Source organism: Macaca mulatta, chromosome 20 (genome assembly GCF_049350105.2).
Source record: "Macaca mulatta isolate MMU2019108-1 chromosome 20, T2T-MMU8v2.0, whole genome shotgun sequence".
Taxonomy (NCBI): domain Eukaryota; kingdom Metazoa; phylum Chordata; class Mammalia; order Primates; family Cercopithecidae; genus Macaca; species Macaca mulatta.
The window spans coordinates 16,188,180-16,207,474 of NC_133425.1; the positions used below are offsets into that span (position 1 = coordinate 16,188,180).

The 19,295-nt window shown below is 46.2% G+C and overlaps 1 protein-coding gene and 1 long non-coding RNA gene across 3 annotated transcripts in view; both read left to right on the plus strand.

The window, feature by feature from the left end:
* BMERB1 (bMERB domain containing 1) overlaps nucleotides 1–19,295 on the plus strand; it is a 169,196-nt gene that overhangs the window by 4,081 nt on the left and 145,820 nt on the right.
* Nucleotides 3,896–19,295, plus strand: part of LOC144338369 (uncharacterized) — a 28,898-nt gene continuing 13,498 nt past the window's right edge. Inside the window, exons 1-2 of one of the 2 annotated variants that reach the window (XR_013412396.1) lie at nucleotides 3,911–4,087; nucleotides 11,810–11,933. This is a non-coding gene — a long non-coding RNA (uncharacterized LOC144338369). Of the gene's footprint in view, nucleotides 4,088–11,809; nucleotides 11,934–19,295 lie in introns of both variants that reach the window. The other variant, XR_013412397.1, reaches the window with a different exon arrangement.

Consider the following 19,295-nt stretch of genomic DNA (forward strand, 5'->3'; position numbering starts at 1 on the left):
GTTTCACCATGTTGGCCAGGCTGGTCTCGAACTCCTGGCCTCAAGTGATCCGCCCTCCTCGGCATCCCTAAGTGCTGGGATTACAGGTGTGAGCTACCATGCCCAGCCTAGACTCTTGTTCGCAACCAGGGGGTGTTTGATTAAACCTTTTTTGGAACACTCTTTCAACTCTCAAGCTATCTATGTATCCATTCTTTTTTTTTTTTTTTTTTTTTTTTTTTGAGACGGAGTCTCGCTATGCCGCCCAGGCTGGAGTGCAGTGGCCGGATCTCAGCTCACTGCAAGCTCCGCCTCCCGGGTTCACGCCATTCTCCTGCCTCAGCCTCCCGAGTAGTTGGGACTACAGGCGCCTGCCACCGCGCCCGGCTAGTTTTTTGTATTTTTTAGTAGAGACGGGGTTTCACCGTGTTAGCCAGGATGGTCTCGGCCTCCCAAAGTGCTGGGATTACAGGCTTGAGCCACCGCGCCCGGCCCTATGTATCCATTCTATAAAGCCTGGGCCCTCCATTTATTTATTTATGAAGTGTGAAAATTAGTGCTTTTGTTTCTATGGCATAACAATTGCCAAGCCAATGTTGTAACGCGTGAAATGCTGGAGAAAAGAAGAGGGCCCTTAAAAAGAAGCCGTGCTCTGTTTAACTTCCACACATTTTTAAATATTTTATGTTAAACACTGAGTAGGTGTAAATTAAACAGAATTGAAGAGGGGAGGGAGACTGCAGAACTGGTCTTTTTTAGTTAAGGTTGTGTTGACTGCTATTTTAAATTTCAACTATAGTTTTTAGATAAAAGATATGTAATGTACTATAGCAGAGTAGCAAAGAAGGAATGTTTTGAAGTTAGGCTGAATGAGTTCAAACCAGCCTCATTCAGCTGTCACTTTGTAGATTTGTGACCCTGGGAAAATTGCTCAATGTCTCTGTGTGTCAGATGCCTCATCTGTGAAATGAGGATAATTGTAGTAATGCGCACTTGGGACTCTTGGAAGATTAGATGAGATATGTATATAATACATTTAGCATAGGGCCTCGCATGCTGAAAGCGCTCAATCAAGGCTGAATGGTTGTCATAGGAGGACAGAAGAGGATGGCCCCCAGCAGTATTTGCAGAGGTTATTCCAAGCTCGCCAGTTACAGCTTTTCATTGCTTCCATTTCTTAGTAAATTCTAGTTAATGATTTTGTACATATTGCCTTCCTCATGGGAACACGTGGGGAAAGGCTTCTGCACCCTTACAAACGATCTAGTATTTTCTCCTTTGAGAAAGATTCTAAGTAATTGCTCCCAACCACCTTCGACAGCGTTTTTCCACTAGCAGGAAGGTTTTTTTCCCCACTCAGTTGGAAAATGTATAGTGACATTTCAGTGTGGTTAGATATATAAAAATACTGCTTTCAACCAACTGTAATTAATTGAGGGAGACATGCAGACAAGGTGCCTTTTGAAAAAGCGCAGAGCTTTTCAGAAACACAGTTGCCTGCTGCTGTGGCCATTTCTTGATAGATTTGAATGCGTCTTTAAGGATGATCAAGATTTTGGACAAGGGAAGTGGAGGAGATGGGGGCGGGAGAGGGGAATGCCAGGAGAGGTAATAGCATCAACTGGCTGGGTGTGGTGGCTCACGCCTGTAATCCCAGCACTTCAGGAGGTGACTGGATGGCTTGAGGTCAGGAGTTCGAGACCAGCCTGCCCAACACGGTGAAACCCTGTCTGTACTAAAAATACAAAAATTAGCCAGGCGTGATGATGGGTGCCTATAATCCCAGCTACTAGGGAGGCTGAGGTGAGAGAATTGCTTGTACTCAGGAGGCAGAGGTTGCAGTGAGCTGAGATTGCACCGCTGCATTCCAGCCTGGGTGACAGAGCAAGACTTCATCTCAAAAAATAAAATAAAATAAAATAAAATAAAATATTTTAAAAATCAACAAAAGCATAGTGGTAGAAATAAATGCTCTGTGATTAGGAGATTGGAATGAAGTAGAAAGCTCAAACTGCAATCTTTCCATAAGCCCAGGGGAGATGACTATTATTTTAAAGTTCAAGGTTGTGTACTGACTAACAAGCAGATTGTTAAACTGGCCAGCGTTTCAGGTTTCATAAACAGTGTGGAGACTGAAATAATGCAAATTGTTGGCAATCTATATAATAGACTCTCGGGGAAGGGTTTAAACTATTCTGTTTGGTTACATATGCTCATTTTATTATTTTATTTTGGTTTTGCATTATTTCTTTTTTTCTGATTCTAGAAGTAATACATATACTTTATAAAAATTTGAATTCATCTGAAATATGAAAATAAAAAGTGAAAAATGACCATCATTTGCTCCCCAAATCCCATTTATTCATTCCATAAATAGGTACTGAGTGCCTTACAAGTGCTAGGCAGTGTTCTAGGGGCTGCAGGTACAATCCTGAGATTTCTCAACAAAGTCCCTTCCCACGTAATTCTATTTAGGGGAAGTTAAGATCTGGGTTGAGAGTAAAGGTGTCAAATAAGACATAAGCAAACAAGCAAGACGGTTTAGGTCATAATAAGTGTTACATGGGAATTAACAGGGAAGGGATACTTTTCATTTGGTGCTCAGGAAGTGCTTCTCTAAGGAGGTGACATTTTGCTGTATAAATAGCAGGAATCCAGGCAGTAAACGTAAAGGCCTTGGTGTGCTAGAGGAAGAGACAGAAAGCCAGGGTGGCTAGAACCCAGTGAGTCAGGGCGAAGGGCAGGTGAAGCAGAGGGGAGCCAGACTAGGTAGGGCCTTTTAGGTCGTGATTAAAAAACAAAAAGTCTGAAATTTATTCTCATTGCAAGAGAAACTGCTGACCAATTTTAACACAGAGACTAACATGAACTGTTATGTTTTTTGTTTTTAAGACAGGGTCTCGCTTGTCACCCAGGATGGAGTGCAGTGGTGAGATCTCGGCTCATTGCAGCTTCGACCTTCTGGGCTCAAGGGATTCTCCCGCCTCAGCCTCCTGAGTAGGTGGAACTACAAGTGTGTGTGCCACTAGAGCCCGTTTAAAAAAAATTAAGATGGAGTCTCGTTCTGTTGCCCAGGCTAGAGTGCAGTGGTGTGATCTTGGCTTGCTGCAACCTCCGCCTCCTGGGTCCAAGCGATTCTTCTGCCTCCTGAGTAGCTGGGATTACAGGCACCTACCACCATGCCTGGTTAATTTTTGTATTTTTAGTAGAGATGGGGTTTTTCCATGTTGGCCAGGTTGGTCTCGAACTCTTGACCTCAAGTGATCCACCTGCCTCAGCCTCCCAAAATGCTGGGATTACAGCCGTGAGCCACAATGCCCGGCAGCCCTGTTAATTTTTGAATTTTTTGTCGAGATGGGGTTTTACTGTGTTTCCAGGCTGGTCTTGAACTCCTGGGCTCAAAAGCAATCTGCCTGTCTCAGCTTCCCAAAGTGCTGAGACTACAGGCAAGAGCCACTGAGCCCAGCCTGGTTTTGTTTTTAAAAGGTCATGTTTGTTGAGTACTAGATAAGTCCATAGCGGGGCAAGTGATGATCAATGCAAGCAGCATTTGATATAGTCCATGATTCCTTCCTAATCAATTTTATTTTGGAGAAGTGGTCGCAATTTCCTTGAGTGTGAAAGGTGTGACAAGGGCCCCATGGGCTGTCCTCTGGAAGATCAAGCACCGGGTTAAGACTTAGGAGAGGGAGGCCGGGCACAGTGGCTCACACCTGTAATCCCAGCACTTTGGGAGGCCCAGGCGGGTGGATCACCTGAGGTGAGGAGTTTGAGACCAGCCTGGGCAACATGGTGAAACCCCACATCTACCGAAAATACAAAAATGAGCGGGGCATGGTGGTGCATGCCTGTAATCCTAGCTACTCGGGAGGCTGAGGCAGGAGAATCACTCGAACCAGGAGGGCGGAGGTTGCAGTGAGCTGAGGTCACGCAATTGCACTCCAGCCTGGGTGACAGAGCAAGACACTGTCTCAAGAAGAAGAAAAAAAAAAAAAAAAAAAAGGAGACTAGCCTGCCCAACATGGTGAAACCCTGTCTGTACTAAAAATACAAAAATTAGCCAGGCGTGGTGATGGGTGCCTATAATCCCAGCTACCAGGGAGGCTAGGTGAGAGAATTGCTTGTACTCAGGAAGCAGAGATTGCAGTGAGCCGAGACTGCATCAGAGAGGTGCAGTAGATAGGAGAGGGATCGATTCTGCACTGTCTCGACAGGCAACTATGTAAATTATTGCAAAACTATGATAGCAGGGATATAAATATTACGAATATGATAGTATCTAGAATGTACTTTGAACAAGCCCAGTTATTTATACAGTTGGGTAATGTCTGCTCATAACCTTGTTCATAACATTATATTTTTGTAAGAGTTTCCTTCTCATGTGTTAATTGAAGAAAAAAATTAATCATGCCTATTCTTGGACTGATTAGTTATTAAACACATATTAATAATAATATCCATTCAGTGAGTTTTAGCTATGCGCTTGAGCTCATTAAATTCTCCTAACAGCCCTGTGACGTAGGGAGAATTATGATTCCCACTTTAAACATGGGGAAACCGAGGTTTCAGGGGGTTAAGAAACTTGCTGAAAGGCATACAGCTAGGTGGTAGGGCTGGAACCCGATTCTAAGCCCTCTCTACCTCTGGATGTTCCTATCCACTGTCTATTATTCCTGGTTCAAGTGCTGGGCGCTGTAGCGATTAGAGATGGAATAAGACAGAATCCCAGGCTTCACTCTTAAAAGGTTCATAGATTTGGAGAGTGAGAGACACAGCTCTGAAGAACACCACAGGGCCGGGCGTGGTCGCTCACACTTGTAATCCCAGCACTTCGGGAGGCCGAGGTGGGTGGATCACTTAAAGTCAGGAGTTCAAGACCAGCCTGAGCAATATGGTGAAACCCCATCTCTACCAAAAATACAAAACTTAGCCAGGCATAGTGGCGTGCATCTGTAATGCCAGGTACTCTGGAGGCTGAGGCAGGAGGATCACTTGAACCGGGGAGGCGGAGGTTACAGTGAGCTGAGATTGCACCACTGGACTCCAGCCTGAGCGACAGAGCAAGACCTGAGATCTTGTCTCAAAAAAAAAAAACAAAACAAAACACCACAGGCCGAGCGCAGTGGCTCTCACATGTAATCCCAGCACTTTGGTAGGCCTAGGAGGGGAGGATTACTTGAGCCCCAGAGTTTGAGACCAGCCTAGGCAATGTGGCGAAACTCTGTCTCTACCAAAAATACAAAAAATTAGATGAACTGGTGGTGCGCTTGTGGGTCCAGCTACTTGGGAGGCTGAGGTGAGAGAATCGCTTGAGCCTGGGGGGCACGGAAGCTGCGGTGAGCCAAGATGGTGCCACTGCACTCCAGCCTGGGCGACAGTGAGGTCCTATCTCAAAAAACAAACACAAACAAAAATCCACCGCAACTTATAAAGCAATAGAATGAAACACATGCTAAAGGAAAAGTACAAGTGTGGGCCGGGTGTGGTGGCTCAAGCCTGTAATCCCAGCACTTTGGGAGGCCGAGGCAGGAGGATCACCTAAGATCGGGAGCTCGAGACCAGCCTGGCCAACATGCTGAACCCCTGTCTTTACTAAAAATACAAAAAATTAGCCAGATGTGGTGATACACACCTGTGATTCCAGCTACTCGGGAGGCTGAGGCACAAGAATTGCTTGCACCCGGGAGGTAGAGGTTGCAGAGATTGCACCACTGTACTCCAGCCTGGACAGCAGAGCGAGACTCTCTCTAAAAAAAAAAAAAAAAAAAAGTGTGAAATTAGGGAAGAAGTTGGCTCTCACTGGGGACCTGCAGGCCAACAGCAAAGAGGGTGTTTGCATTGGGCCTGAAGGATAAACAGGGTTTTGAAAGGGAAAGAGAGTAGAGAAGGGGATTTCAGGCGAGCTGTCTGCCCTAGGCACAGAGGTGGAGATTCCAAAGGCCAGTGTCCACGCACCAGCCTTTTTTTTTTTCCTGTTTCTTTCCCCTTGGCTTAATGGATCCTAGGACTGCCTGGTTCACTTATGTGAATGGGCTTGGGGTTGGGTGGAAGCCAGCACAGGTAAAGGCCTTCTTTTAGTACTTGACTCACAAGTTCCCCAAAAGAAGCTTACCAGACAATCCATTCATGTCTTCACTATTCAGTTGTTGTGAGTACCTCCTTTTCACTCGTTTTAGAGGAACAGAGCTAGAGGGGTCCTGACCCCACCCTTAAGAAATTCCCTGCCGTACTGTGGTCCATTTCTCCGTCTTCTGCTTGCTAGCACTGTGCTCTTGGACAATTGGCTAACTTCCCTAAGCCTTAGTTTCCTCATCTGTAAAATGGGTATAGTGATGCCTTTAATCCCCTGAGAATTAAAGAGAATAATGCCAGGAAAGCATGGTGATGAATACATGTCACTAAATGTTATTGATGATAGCAGTATGAAGGCTCAGCTCTGTTTAGCAGATGATATTTGTTAAGAAATACGTGCCAGGCTGGGTGGGAGGAGCTGGCCTCATAGTATGAGTATATGGTGGCCCTGCCATTAAAGAACAGATGATTTCTAGTGTATTGGTTATAAGTGTGGGCTTTCAAGAGAGCCTTTATTTTGAGGCCTGGCTCTGCCTTGTCCTGGCTCTGGACTTCGAATGAATTATTTTTTTTATTTTTTTATTTTTTTGAGGCGGAGTCTCGCTCTGTCGCCCAGGCTGGAGTGCAGTGGCGTGATCTCGGCTCACTGCAAGCTCCGCCTCCCGGGTTCCCGCCATTCTCCTGCCTCAGCCTCCCGAGTAGCTGGGACTACAGGCGCCGCCACCACGCCTGGCTAATTTTTTTGTATTTTTAGTGGAGACGGGGTTTCATTGTGTTAGCCAGGATGGTCTCGATCTCCTGACCTCATGATCCACCCGTCTCGGCCTCCCAAAGTGCTGGGATTACAGGCTTGAGCCACCGCGCACGGCCTCGAATGAATTATTTAACCATTTTTTCCCCATCGCAATCTTTTGCTGTCTTTATCTGTTCTCAGTGATAATCATGAGGAATTATATAGATCTGAGGAAGTTTCTCAAAGTCAGTTTTTAAGACAGGGTCTTGCTTCATTGCCCACACTGGAATGCAGTGGCACAATCATAGCTCTTGCAAGCCCTGACCTTCTGGGACCAAGTAAGCCTCCCATCTTGGCCTCCCAAGTAGCTGGAACTACAGGTGCACACCACCATGCCTGGCTAATTTTAAAAAAATTTTTTTAGAGATGGGGTCTTGGTATGTTGACCAGGCTGGTCTTCAACTCCTGGCCTCAAGCAGTTCTCCTGTCTTGGCCTCACAAAGTGCTGAGATTATAGGCATGAGCTACCACGCCTGGTTATTTCACCTCTTAAGCTTTGGTTTCTGCAACCGTACAACAGTGACAGTAATAGTTTCTACTTAGGATAGCTGAGAATTCCTTGAGACACAGATTGGAAATCATTCAATACAGAGGCCAGTACATGGTATGTGTTTAGTAAATGTTAATTATTATATTATTGGCTTTACAGCTATGGCAACAGGCACATAAAAAGGTAAACTTGATTTAATAGAGGTGTGTGAGTAAGTAGGGGGTTGGGAGCAGGGCAGCTAATGGAGCAAAGAGGAGGGGCTTAGCCAACCCTGGGCCTTCTGAAAACTTTCCCGAAGAGCTGAGCCTTAATAAGAAAGAGTAGAAGGAAATACTTACGTGGAATCACCATTAATTGTTAGGAAAAACCAAATTGGAACCTCAGTGAGATATCACTATGCAGCCACTGGAAAGGCTAAAACTAAAAGGACTGATCATACTAAGTGCTGGAGAGGATATAGAGCAACTGGCACTCTCATGCCTTGCTGGTGGGAATGTCACATGGTGGGAGATGGCTTGGTCATTTCTTCAAAATTTAAGCATACACCAATCATATGACCCAGACGGTGCACTTCTGGGTATTTACCCAACAGAAATGGGAGCACGTGTCTCTACAAATATTTGTACACAAATGTTCATAGCAGCTTTTTTTAGGAATAGCCCCAAACTGGAAACAACCCAAATGTGGTATAACCATACAACAGAATGCATCTCAGCAGTAAAAAGGAATGGACTAAAAATAAACTATATAAATGGATCACAAAATCATCACGCTGAGTGAAAGAAGCGAGAAAAAGAAAAGAGTACATACTGTATGAGTCCACTGACATGAAATTATTTTAAAAATGTAAACTATTGTATAGAGACAGAAAGTAAGCAAGACCCTGACTCTACAAAAATAAAAATAAAGAAGTTAGCTGGGCATAGTGGCCCACGCTTGCGATCCCAGCTTCTTGGGAGGCTGAGGCGGAAGAATGGCTTGAGCCCAGGAGTTCAAGACCAGCCTGGGCAACATAGCAAGACCTCATCTGTACAAAAAAAATAAATAAAAATTGGCTGAGTGTGCACCTGTAGTCCTAGCTTCCTGGGGGCACTGAGGTGGGAGAATCACTTGAGCCCAGGAGTTTGAGGCTGTAGTGAGCTATGACTGCAACACTGCACTCCAGCCTGGGCAACAAAGCGAGACCGTGTCTAAAAAGATAAAAATAGGCCGGGCGCGGTGGCTCACGCCTGTAATCCCAGCACTTTGGGAGGCCAAGGCGGGTGGATCATGAGGTCAGGAGATCGAGACCATCCTGGCTAACACGGTGAAACCCTGTCTCTACTAAAAATGCAAAACATTAGCCAGGCCTGGCGGCGGGCACCTGTAGTCCCAGCTACTCGGGAGGCTGAGGCAGGAGAATGGCGTGAACCCGGGAGGCGGAGCTTTCAGTGAGCCAAGTTCACGCCACTGCACTCCAGCCTGGGTGACTGAGCAAGACTCAGTCTCAAAAAAAAAAAAAAATAAATAAATAATAAATAAATAAATAAAGAAAATGATTATAAGAAACAACATACATGAAGTTCTTCCTATGAGCCACTCTGTGCATGTTTTACATGCATCCTCCACTCCTTACAAAACATTCTATGAGATGAGGCATAATAGAGTCATTTATTGCTCTATTTAAAGAGGAGGAAACTGAGGCTTAGAGAGGTTAAGCAATTAGCCCAATGTCACTCCACTGATAAGTGGTAGGGCTGAGATTTGAACCCAGCACAGGTTGACTTAATTCTGCTGCCTTCCTAATTTCCCAGGATTAGTTGAAGCTGCCATCGATATAGATGCTTAATGTCAACTAGACATGTCTCTGTGTTTCTTAGAACTGATTCTGTTCTCTGGCTCATTAATTTCCCTTTCCATTACAAACATTCCTCCTGTAAGCTTGAGGACTACATCTCATCACTTCAAAGTGCCTTCAGGGTCAAACTGGAGTGGAAGTTGAAGACATTCACAAAAATGCAGCAGGAAGAGTCTTTCTGTTTTGAAGACTTGTAGCTTCACAGAGAAAGACTTTCTTTGAATGCTCAAGAAGGATTTCTAGGTTAATATAGGGGCATATTAATGTAATGTTGGAGAGCAGGAGCTCTGCCTGCATTTGAATCCTGGCTTTACCACTTCATAATAGTTGTGTGATCTTGGGCTGGTTACTTAACCTCTCTGAATTCCAGTTTTCTCATCTATAAAATGGGGATAGTAACAGGATCTGTCTCAAAGGATGTATTGGTCAGTTTTCACATTGCTATAAAGATACTGCCTGAAACTGGGTAATTTGTAAAGCAGAGAGACTTAATTGACTCACAGTTCCACCTGGCTGGGGAGTCCTCAGGAAACTTACAATCATGGCGGAAGGTGAAGGAGAAGCAAGCATCTTTTTGACAAAGTGGCAGGAGAGCGTGACAGAGAAGAAGGAAGCGCCACTTATCAAACAACCAGATCTCGTGAGAACTCATTCAGTATCATGAGGACAGCGTGGGGGAAACCGCCCCCATGATCCAATTACCTCCCATCAGGTCCCTCCTTCCACATGTGGGGATTATAATTCGGATTACAATTCAAGATGAGATTTGGGTGGGGACACAGCCAAACCATATCAAAGGCTAATTAAGAAGATTGAATGAAATAATATGTGAAAGCCCTTCACAGAGTCTAGTGCTGTCAGTAAATGGTGGCGATCATGTTAATAGAAGAGGATGTGAAGTGGGAATTGACCGAATAGTATCTGAATAGTTGGAGAGAAGGAAAAGAGAGAAGTTAAATTTAAGTGGGTGAACCAGCCTCAGGGAAGAATGGAGGTGACAATGAGCGTGGAGATTTCTGGAGGCGTGCATGCACTTGGCTGCATTGGAGGAGTCGTGAGATAAAAGGGATGGTTGAGCAGGACCACTAGACTTTGGTGGATTAAAAAAGGACTGGCAATATGGGGCCACTGCAGGACAAGGGATGGAGGGAAAGAGGTAACTTTTTTTTTTTTTTTTTTGGGACGGAGTCTTGCTGTTGTCACCCAGGCTGGAGTGCAGTGGCGCAATCATGGCTCACTTCAACCTCTGCTTCCCGGGTTCAAGCAATTCTCCTGCCTCAGCCTCCTGAGTAACTGGAATTACAGGTACCTGCCGCCACGCCCGGCTAATTTTTGTACTTTTAGTAGAGATGGGGTTTCACCCTGTTGGCCTGGCTGTTCTCAAACTCCTGACCTCAGGTGATCCACCTGCCTCGGCCTCCCAACATGCTGGCATTATAGACATGAGCCACCGCGCCTGGCCGGAAGTAGCATTTTAGGAAGGCTTGTCTGGCAATGGTGGCCAACTGGATGCAAAGTCAGGGGCCCTGGGGATAAAAAGATCTGCTAGGAGGGTTTGGAATTATCCCATCATGAGGCCTGGATGTCCAAATATCCGTCACAGGGCTGGAGTCTACAGGAGCAGTGGGTTTGAAAGAAGGGGCTGATCAGAAATCTTGAAGGGAAAAAACCGTAGTAGTTGATTATGTCTCAGAAGGAAAGAAGGTCTTCTAAGTGCTCTCAATGTGATAGGCAAGGAAAAACACTGTCATTAGCCTGAGGTCTTAACCATTTAAAAGTGTCAGCATCCAGGCGCGGTGGCTCACGCCTGTGATTGTAGCACTTTGGGAGGCCCATGCGGGGGAATCACTTGAGCTCAGGGGTTCAAGACCAGCCTGGGCAACGTGGCGAAATCCTGTCTACCAAAAATATAAAAATTAGCTGGGCATGGTGGTGCAAGCCTGTAATTCCAGCTACTCAGGAGGCTGAGGCATGAGAATCACTTGAGCCTGGGAGGCAGAGGTTGCAGTGAGCTGACATCGCACCACTGTACTCAAGCCTGGGTGACAGAGGGAGATTCTGTCTCAAAAAAAAAAAAAAAAAGGATTTGTTCCTGATGCTACCGTGAGATTAGCATCCTTGCCCTCTGCTTTGAGGGAAAGATGTGAGATTTTCAGATCAGATACAAAGTAACAGGAATAGGTACCATGAATGGGAACCGGCAGCCAAGCGACAGCGTTGTGATGGGTACAGGCTGGGCTAGGTGCTTTACACACCTTAACTTTTTGATTCGTAGATGCCAGCATAGGTGAGGTGCAACATTTCAGAGTAAGTCACATCTTTCTGAAACAACAGAAACAAAAAACGATAAGGCCCCATTAAATAGACTGGTCCGTTTAGCACTACTCACAATAGCAAAGACATGGAATCAACCTAGGTGCTCATCTACAGTGGAGTGCATAAAGAAAATGTGGTGGCCGGGTGCGGTGTCTCATGCCTGTAATCCCAGCACTTTGAGAGGCCGAGGCGGGCGGATCACAAGGTCAGGAGATCGAGACCATCCTGGCTAATCCGTGAAACCCCGTCTCTACTAAAAATACAAAAAATTAGACGGGCGTGGTGGCGGGCGCCTGTAGTCCCAGCCACTCGGGAGGCTGAGGCAGGAGAATGGCATAAACCCGGGAGGTGGAGCTTGCAGTGAGCCGAGATCACGCCACTGCACTCCAGCCTGGGCGACAGAGCGAGACTCTGTCTCAAAAAGAAAAAAAGAAAAAAAAGAAAATGTGGTACATATACACCATACCACCAGCCATCAAAAAGAACAAAATCATGGCCTTTGCAGCAACATGGATGCAGCTGGAGGCCATTATCCTAAGTGAATTAATGCGTGTTCTCATTTATAAGTGGAAGCTAAACATCAGGTACAGATGGACACAAAGATGGGAACGGCAGCCACTGGGGACTACAAGAGGGAGGAGGGATGGAGGGAAGGGTTGAAACACTACCTATTAGGTACTTTGCTCATTATCTGGCTGATGGTTTCACCCAGACCCCAAATCTCAGCATCATGAAATACACCCTTGTAACAAACCTGCACATGTACCTCCTGAATCTAAAATAAAAGTTGAATTTTATTTTATTTTATTTGTTTTTGAGACGGAGTCTCACTCTGTCGCCCAGGCTGGAGTGCAGTGGCGCAATCTCGGCTCGCTGCAAGCTCCATTTCCCAGGTTCATGCCATTCTCCTGCCTCAGCCTCCCGAGTAGCTGGGACCACAGGCGCCCGCCACCACGCCCATCTAATTTTTTGTATTTTTAGTAGAGACAGGGTTTCACCGTGTTAGCCAGGATAGTCTTGATCGCCTGACCTTGTGATCTGCCTGCTTCGGCCCCCCAGAGTGCTGGGATTACAGGCGTGAGCCACCGTGCCTGGCATTTTCTTTTCTTTTTTTTTAAGAGAGGGAGTCTCGCTCTGTTGCCCAGGCTGGAGTGCAATGGTGTGATCTCAGCTCACTGCAACCTCCACCTCCCAGGTTCAAGTGATTCTCCTACCTCAGCCTCCTGAGTAGCTGGGACTACAGGCACCTGCCACCACACCCGGCTAAGTTTTGTGTTTTTACTACAGATGTGCTTTCACCATATTGGTGAGACTGGTCTCCAACTCCTGACCTCAGGTGATCCACCCACCTCGGCCTCCCAAAGTGCTGGGATTACAGGCATGAGCCACTGCACCCAGCCAAAAACATTTAAAATATATATATGGAGGGACGGAGGTCTCAATATGTTGTCCAAGGTGGTTTTGAACTCCTGGACTCAAGCAATCCTCCTGCCTCGGCCTCCCAAAGTGCTAGGATTACAAGCACTTAATTTTGGCCACCACGCCCAGCCAAAAGTTGAAATTTAAAAACATTATAAATATACTGGTCCACTTAAAAGACTTTCTAATTTCATGCAGAAAACAGGGTCATAAGAGACACTGTTCAGTGTGACAGCCTTTTTGGAAAGCAATAATATCTATTCAATATGAAATGCTCTTAAGTTTTGACCCCAGCAATCCCACTCCTGGGATTCTTTCTTTTTTTTTTTTTTTGAGTTGGAGTCTCTGTTGCCCAGGGTGGAGTGCAGTGGCACGATCTCAGCTCACTGCAACCTCTACCTCCAGGGTTCAAGTGATTCTCCCGCCTCAGCCTCCTGAGTAGCTGGGATTACAGGCATGCGCCACCACAGCCACCTAGTTTTTTGTTTTTTGTTTTTCTGAGATGGAGTCTCACTCTGTCGCCCAGGCTGGAGTGCAGTGGCGCGATTTTGGCTCACTGCAACCTCCGCCTTCTGGGTTCACGTCATTCTCCTGCCTCAGCCTCCCAAGTAGCTGGGACTACAGGCACCCACCACCACACCCGGCTAATGTTTTGTATTTTTAGTAGAGATGGGTTTCACCGTGTTAGCCAGGATGTTCTCAATCTCCTGACCTCGTGATCCATCCGCCTCGGCCTCCCAATGTGCTGGGATTACAGGCGTGAGCCATTGTGCCCGGCCAGTTTTTGAACTTTTAGTAGAGACAGGGTTTCACCATGTTGGCCAGGCTGGTCTCAAACTCCTGACCTCAGATGATCCACCTGCCTTGGCCTCCCAAAGTGCTGGGATTACAGGTGTGAGCCACCGTGCCCGGCCCCTCTCCTGGGATTCTATCCAGTGGAAATAAAAACACCTATGTGCAAAAATACTGGCCACACAGTGGAGGCTCATCATGAGAATGGTGGAATAAATTATCATTCATCTGCTGTGAAATACTATGCAGCTGTCAAGAAGAATAAATTAGAACAATAATAGTTGTTTTAGAGATACCATTGAAGGAGAAAAATGAGATCCAGGAAAATGTATGTAACAGGATCTCCATTCTCTCTTTTTTTTTGAGACAGAGTCTCACTCTGTTGCCCAGGCTGGAGTGCAATGGCACAATCTCAGCTCACTGCAACCTCTGCCTCCCAGGTTTGAGTGATTCTCCTGCCTTAGCCTCCCGAGTAGCTGGGATTCCAGGTGTGTGCCACCACACCCAACTAATTTTTTGTATTTTTAGTAGAGACGGGGTTTGACCATGTTGGCCAGGCTGGTCTTGAACTCCTGAACTTGTGATCTGCCCGCCTTGACCTCCCAAAGTGTTGGGATTGCAGGCGTGAGCCACCATGCCCAGCCGGCAGTTGGCTCTTAAAAGTGGCTGTCATTTTGACAAGGAACAAAAGTTTGCATTTTGGTTCCGTTTAGTTCTTCCCACACTGAGCATATTGGGGTAAGACCGCATCAGCCACTCTGTGTTTGAAGTGCTGTCTTAGTGCTGGAGACCCGACAGCCGTCGCTGCAGGATTCATCCATCTTCATCCTGTTTAAATAGACACAGCGAAAGCGTCCCTAGAGCACATCCTGCTGGTTAAAACCAGTGCAAACGACATCCTGAAGAGTGGCTCAGCTGGGGCCCAGGAGGCTGGGCTGGCATCCAGGAGACGAGAGAGCCATTTTCCTAGAGATGGGCTCTGCCTCACACAGGGCTCTGTTATTTCTCAAATGCTTATCCAGAGCGGGGACTAGGTAAGCTTTATATGTCATCTCTTCGGAGAGAGATTTTTTTTTTTAATTGAAGTACAATTTACATGATGTAAAATTTACCATTGGCTGGGCACGTTGGCTCACGCCTGCAATTCCAGCACTTTGAGAGGTCGAGGCGAGTAGATCACCTGAGGTCAGGAGTTTGAGACCAGCCTGGCCAACATGGCAAAATCCTTTCTCTACTAAAAATACAAAAAATTAGCTGGGCGTAGTGGCAGGCATCTGCAGTTCCAGCTACTCGGGAGGCTGAGGTGGGAGAATTGCTTGAACCTGGGAGGTGGAGGCTGCAGTGAGCCAAGACGGTGCCACTGCACTCCAGCCTGGGTGAGAGAGAGACTCTGTCTCAAAAAAAAAAAAAAAAAAAAGATAAACAAATAAATAAAATAAACCATTAAGGATTTTATAGTGAATAATCTACCGTTCAATGTATTGACATTTAGTACATTCACAGTGTTGTACGATTATTACCTCTATCCAGTTCTGAGACATTTCTTAACCCAAAAGGAAACCCTGTATCCATTAAGCAGTCCCTCCTCATGCTCCCACGACAGAGAAAAAGACTTCTTTTCCTCACCCATCACTAGGTTCATGGCTGAGACTCTTATAATAAAAGATAGATTAACAGAAGAGAAGCATAACGAATTCATTTTATGTAAGTTTTACATGACACAGGAGTTTCAGGAATGAAGATCCAGGCTGGGTATGGTGGCTGACGCCTGTAATCCCAGCACTTTGGGAGGCTGAGACAGGAGGATTGCTTGAGGCCAGGAGTTTGAGACCAGTCTGGGCAACATAGTGAGATCCCATCTCTACAGAAAAATTTAAAAACTTTAGCTCCGGGTGGTGGTGTGTGTCTGTGGTCCTAGCTACTCCAGAGGCTGAGGCTGGAGGTTCACTTGAGCCTGGGAGGTGGAGGCTGCAGTGAGCTGTGATCACACCACTGCACCCCAGCCATGGTGACAGAGCGAGGCTGGTGACTGCCCCTGCAAAAAGAGAAAGAAAGACCTAGGCGTGGTGGCTCACTCCTGTAATCCCAGCACTTTGGGAGGCTGAGGCGGGCAGATCGCTTGAGGCCAGGAGTTCGAGACTAGCCTGGCTAACGTGATGAAAACTCGTCTCTACTTAAAATACAAAAATTAGCCTGGTATGGTGACGAGTGCCTGTAATCCCATCTACTGGGGAGGTTGGGGCACAAGAATCGCTTGAACCTGGGAGATGGAGGTTGCAGTGAGCCAAGATCGTGCTATTGCACTCCAGCTTGGGCAACAGAGGGAGACTGCATCTCAAAACAGACAAACAAAAATGAAAACACTGACAATAAAACTGTGTTGGACGTGATGGAGGTAAAGTCAAGAGGAACACCATTGCGAGCTTCCCAAAGCAAAAAGAAATCTCCCCATGCAAAATGGATTTGATTTTCCTTAAGGCATTCCTGCCCAGAAAGATTCCTACTTAGTACAAATTGAAGTGAATGAAAAAGTGTCACTTTCACTTATAACAAAGAAAATGCTCCAGGTGGATGACTAGAAATACCCTCCCAACAGCAACCCGCTACTCTGCTATGAAATGCGGGGGATTTGTGTCACTGCAGAGAGCACTGATGGTGAGGTTTCTCTGAAAGGTGATCTGTTTCTAGGGGCTGGCTGTTTCCTCTTCATTATCACCTCAAAGAGTATACAGAAAATCATGAAAGGGACCAGCAGAGGAAAGAGACCAGCAGGTGACACATGGCATTGCCATTTTTGCAAATTGAAATGAGCATTTCTTTTGGTGCAGCAGGGGAGGAAAAATAATGCGTAGCTCTTCCTTTATTTGTTTCTATTTTAATTTAATTTAATTATATATATATATATATATTTTTTTTTGAGACTGAGTCTCGCTCTGTGGCTGGATCTCAGCTCACTGCAAGCTCCGCCTCCCGGGTTTACGCCCTTCTCCTGCCTCAGCCTCCTGAGTAGCTGGGACTGCAGGCGCCCGCCACCTCGCCCGGCTAGTTTTTTGTATTTTTTAGTAGAGACGTGGTTTCACCGTGTTAACCAGGATGGTCTCGATCTCCTGACCTTGTGATCCGCCCGTCTCGACCTCCCAAAGTGCTGGGATTACAGGCTTGAGCCACCGCACCCGGCCAATTTAATTTAATTTAATTTTACTTTATTTTTGAGACAGAGTCTCGCTCTGTCACCCAGGCTGGAGTGCAGTGGCGCCATCTCGGCTCACTGCAAGCTCCGCCTCCCGGGTTCACGCCATTCTCCTGCCTCAACCTCCCCAGTAGCTGGGACTACAGGCGTCCGCCACCACGCCCGGCTATTTTTTTTGTATTTTTAGTAGAGACGGGGTTTCACTGTGTTAGCCAGGATGGTCTCGATCTCCTGACCTCGTGATCCGCCCGCCTAGGCCTCCCAAAGTGCTGGGATTACAGGCATGAGCCACCACTCCCGGCCCATAGCTCCTTCTTTAATGGTCTTAGATAAATTTCTTAGTTTACAGGTGTACCACGAAATCAGGTGTTCCAGTGATTGAGGCACGTCTTATTCCCTGTAAGGAGGACAGTGTGTGTGTAGTCCAAGTTTCATTGCTTCAATTACTTCTATAGCACATAGAATAAAAATTGTTCTTGCTGTGAACAGTCTAGTCCTGGGTGATTCCCAACTCTGACTACACATAAGAATCTTCCAAGTAGATTTACATAAACCAGTCCAGGGCCTGGCGTGGGGCCTCATTCCTGTAATCCCAGCACTTTGGGAGGCCAAGGCGGGCAGATCCCTTGAGGTCAGGAGTTTGAGACCAGCCTGGCCAACATGACGAAACCCCATCTCTATTAAAAAAAAAAAATACAAAATTAGCCAGGCATGTTGGTGCACGCCTGTAGTCCCAGCTACTTGGGAGGCTGAGGCGGGAGAATTGCTTGAACCTGGGAGGCGGAGGTTGCAGTGAGTTGAGATTGTGCCACTGCACTCTAGCCTGGATGACAGAGTGAGACTCCTTCTAAAAATATATATATATGTATATATTCTTGGTCCATTCCTCCCCTTTCCTTTATTTTCGTTTAAGATGGAGTCTCGCTCTGTCGCCCAGGCTGGAGTGCGGGGGCACAATCTCGGTTCACTGCAACCTCCGCCTCCCGGGTAGCTGGGAATACAGGCATTCATCACCACACCCCGCTAATTTTTATATTTTTAGTAGAGGCAGGGTTTCACCACGTTGGCCAGGCTGGTCTCGAACTCCTGGCCTCAAGTGATCTGCCCGCCAGGGTCTCCCAAAGTGCTGGGATTACAGGCGTGAGCCACCATATCCAGCCCTCTCCTTTCCTTTAAAATGGATTAAAAATCCTTAGCCCAGAGGGAAGTGCTGAGCAGTAGTGTTACATAAAGGAGTCCTGATTCAGACCCAAGAGAGGGTTCTTGAACCTCATGCAAGAAAAAACTGGGGGCGAATCCACAAACTAGAGTGAACCAAGTTTATTCGAGAAGTAAACAAACAAAAGAATAGCCACTCCATAGGCAGGGCAGCTGCATGGGCTGCCTGACTGAGTGTACTTATAGTTATTCCTTGATTATATGCTAAACGAGGGGCAAATTATTCATGAGTTTTCTGGGAAAGGGGCAGGCAATTCTGGAACTGAGGGCTCCTCCCTCATTCCGACCATGTAGAGTAACTTCTGGACGTTGCCATGGCATTTGTAAACTGTCTTGGCACTGATGGGAGTGCGTTTTAGCATTCTAACACATTATAATGAGCATATAATGAGCAGTGAGGGCCACCAGAGGTCACTTTTGTTGACATTTTGGATTTGATGGGTTTCGACCGACTTCTTTACTGGATCTTGTTTAATCAGCAGGGTCTCTTTGTGACCTGTATTTTGTGATACCTGTCCTGCTGACCTCATATGTCATCCTGTGACTAAGAATGCTTAACCTTCTGGGAATGACATCCAGTAAGTCTCAGCCTCATTTTACCCAGCCCTGATTCAAGATGGAGTCACTCTGGTTCGAACACCTCTGACAGTAGCAGAAGTAGAACTCCATCCCATTTATCCTATATATTCAAAAGGAGCTAGGTGGCCAGGCGATGTGGCTTGCGCCTATAATCCCAGCACTTTGGGAGGCCAAGGCAGGTGGATCACTTAAGGTCCGGAGTTCAAGACCATCCTGGCCAACATGGTGAAACCCTGTCTTTTCTAAAAATACAAAAACTAGCCAGGCGAAGGGGCAGGTGCCTGTAATCCCAGCTACTTGGGAGGCTGAGGCAGGAGAATTGCTTGAACCTGGGAGGCAGAGGTTGCAGTGGGCTGAGATCACATCACTGAACTCCAGCCTGGGCAACAGAATGGACTCCATCTCAAAATAAATAAATAAATAAATAATACAAAAATAATTTTTTTTTTAAAAGGAGCTAGGTAAAATAGCTATCTTCCTAATAAAGGACTTTCTCTACCAGACCATGATTGCCAACACCTGAAAGCTCTCAGTAAACTAAATAATTGAATCCAAAATTGTACACTTGTCATCACCACCGGAAAAACATTTTAACCCATGTATTCTGTTG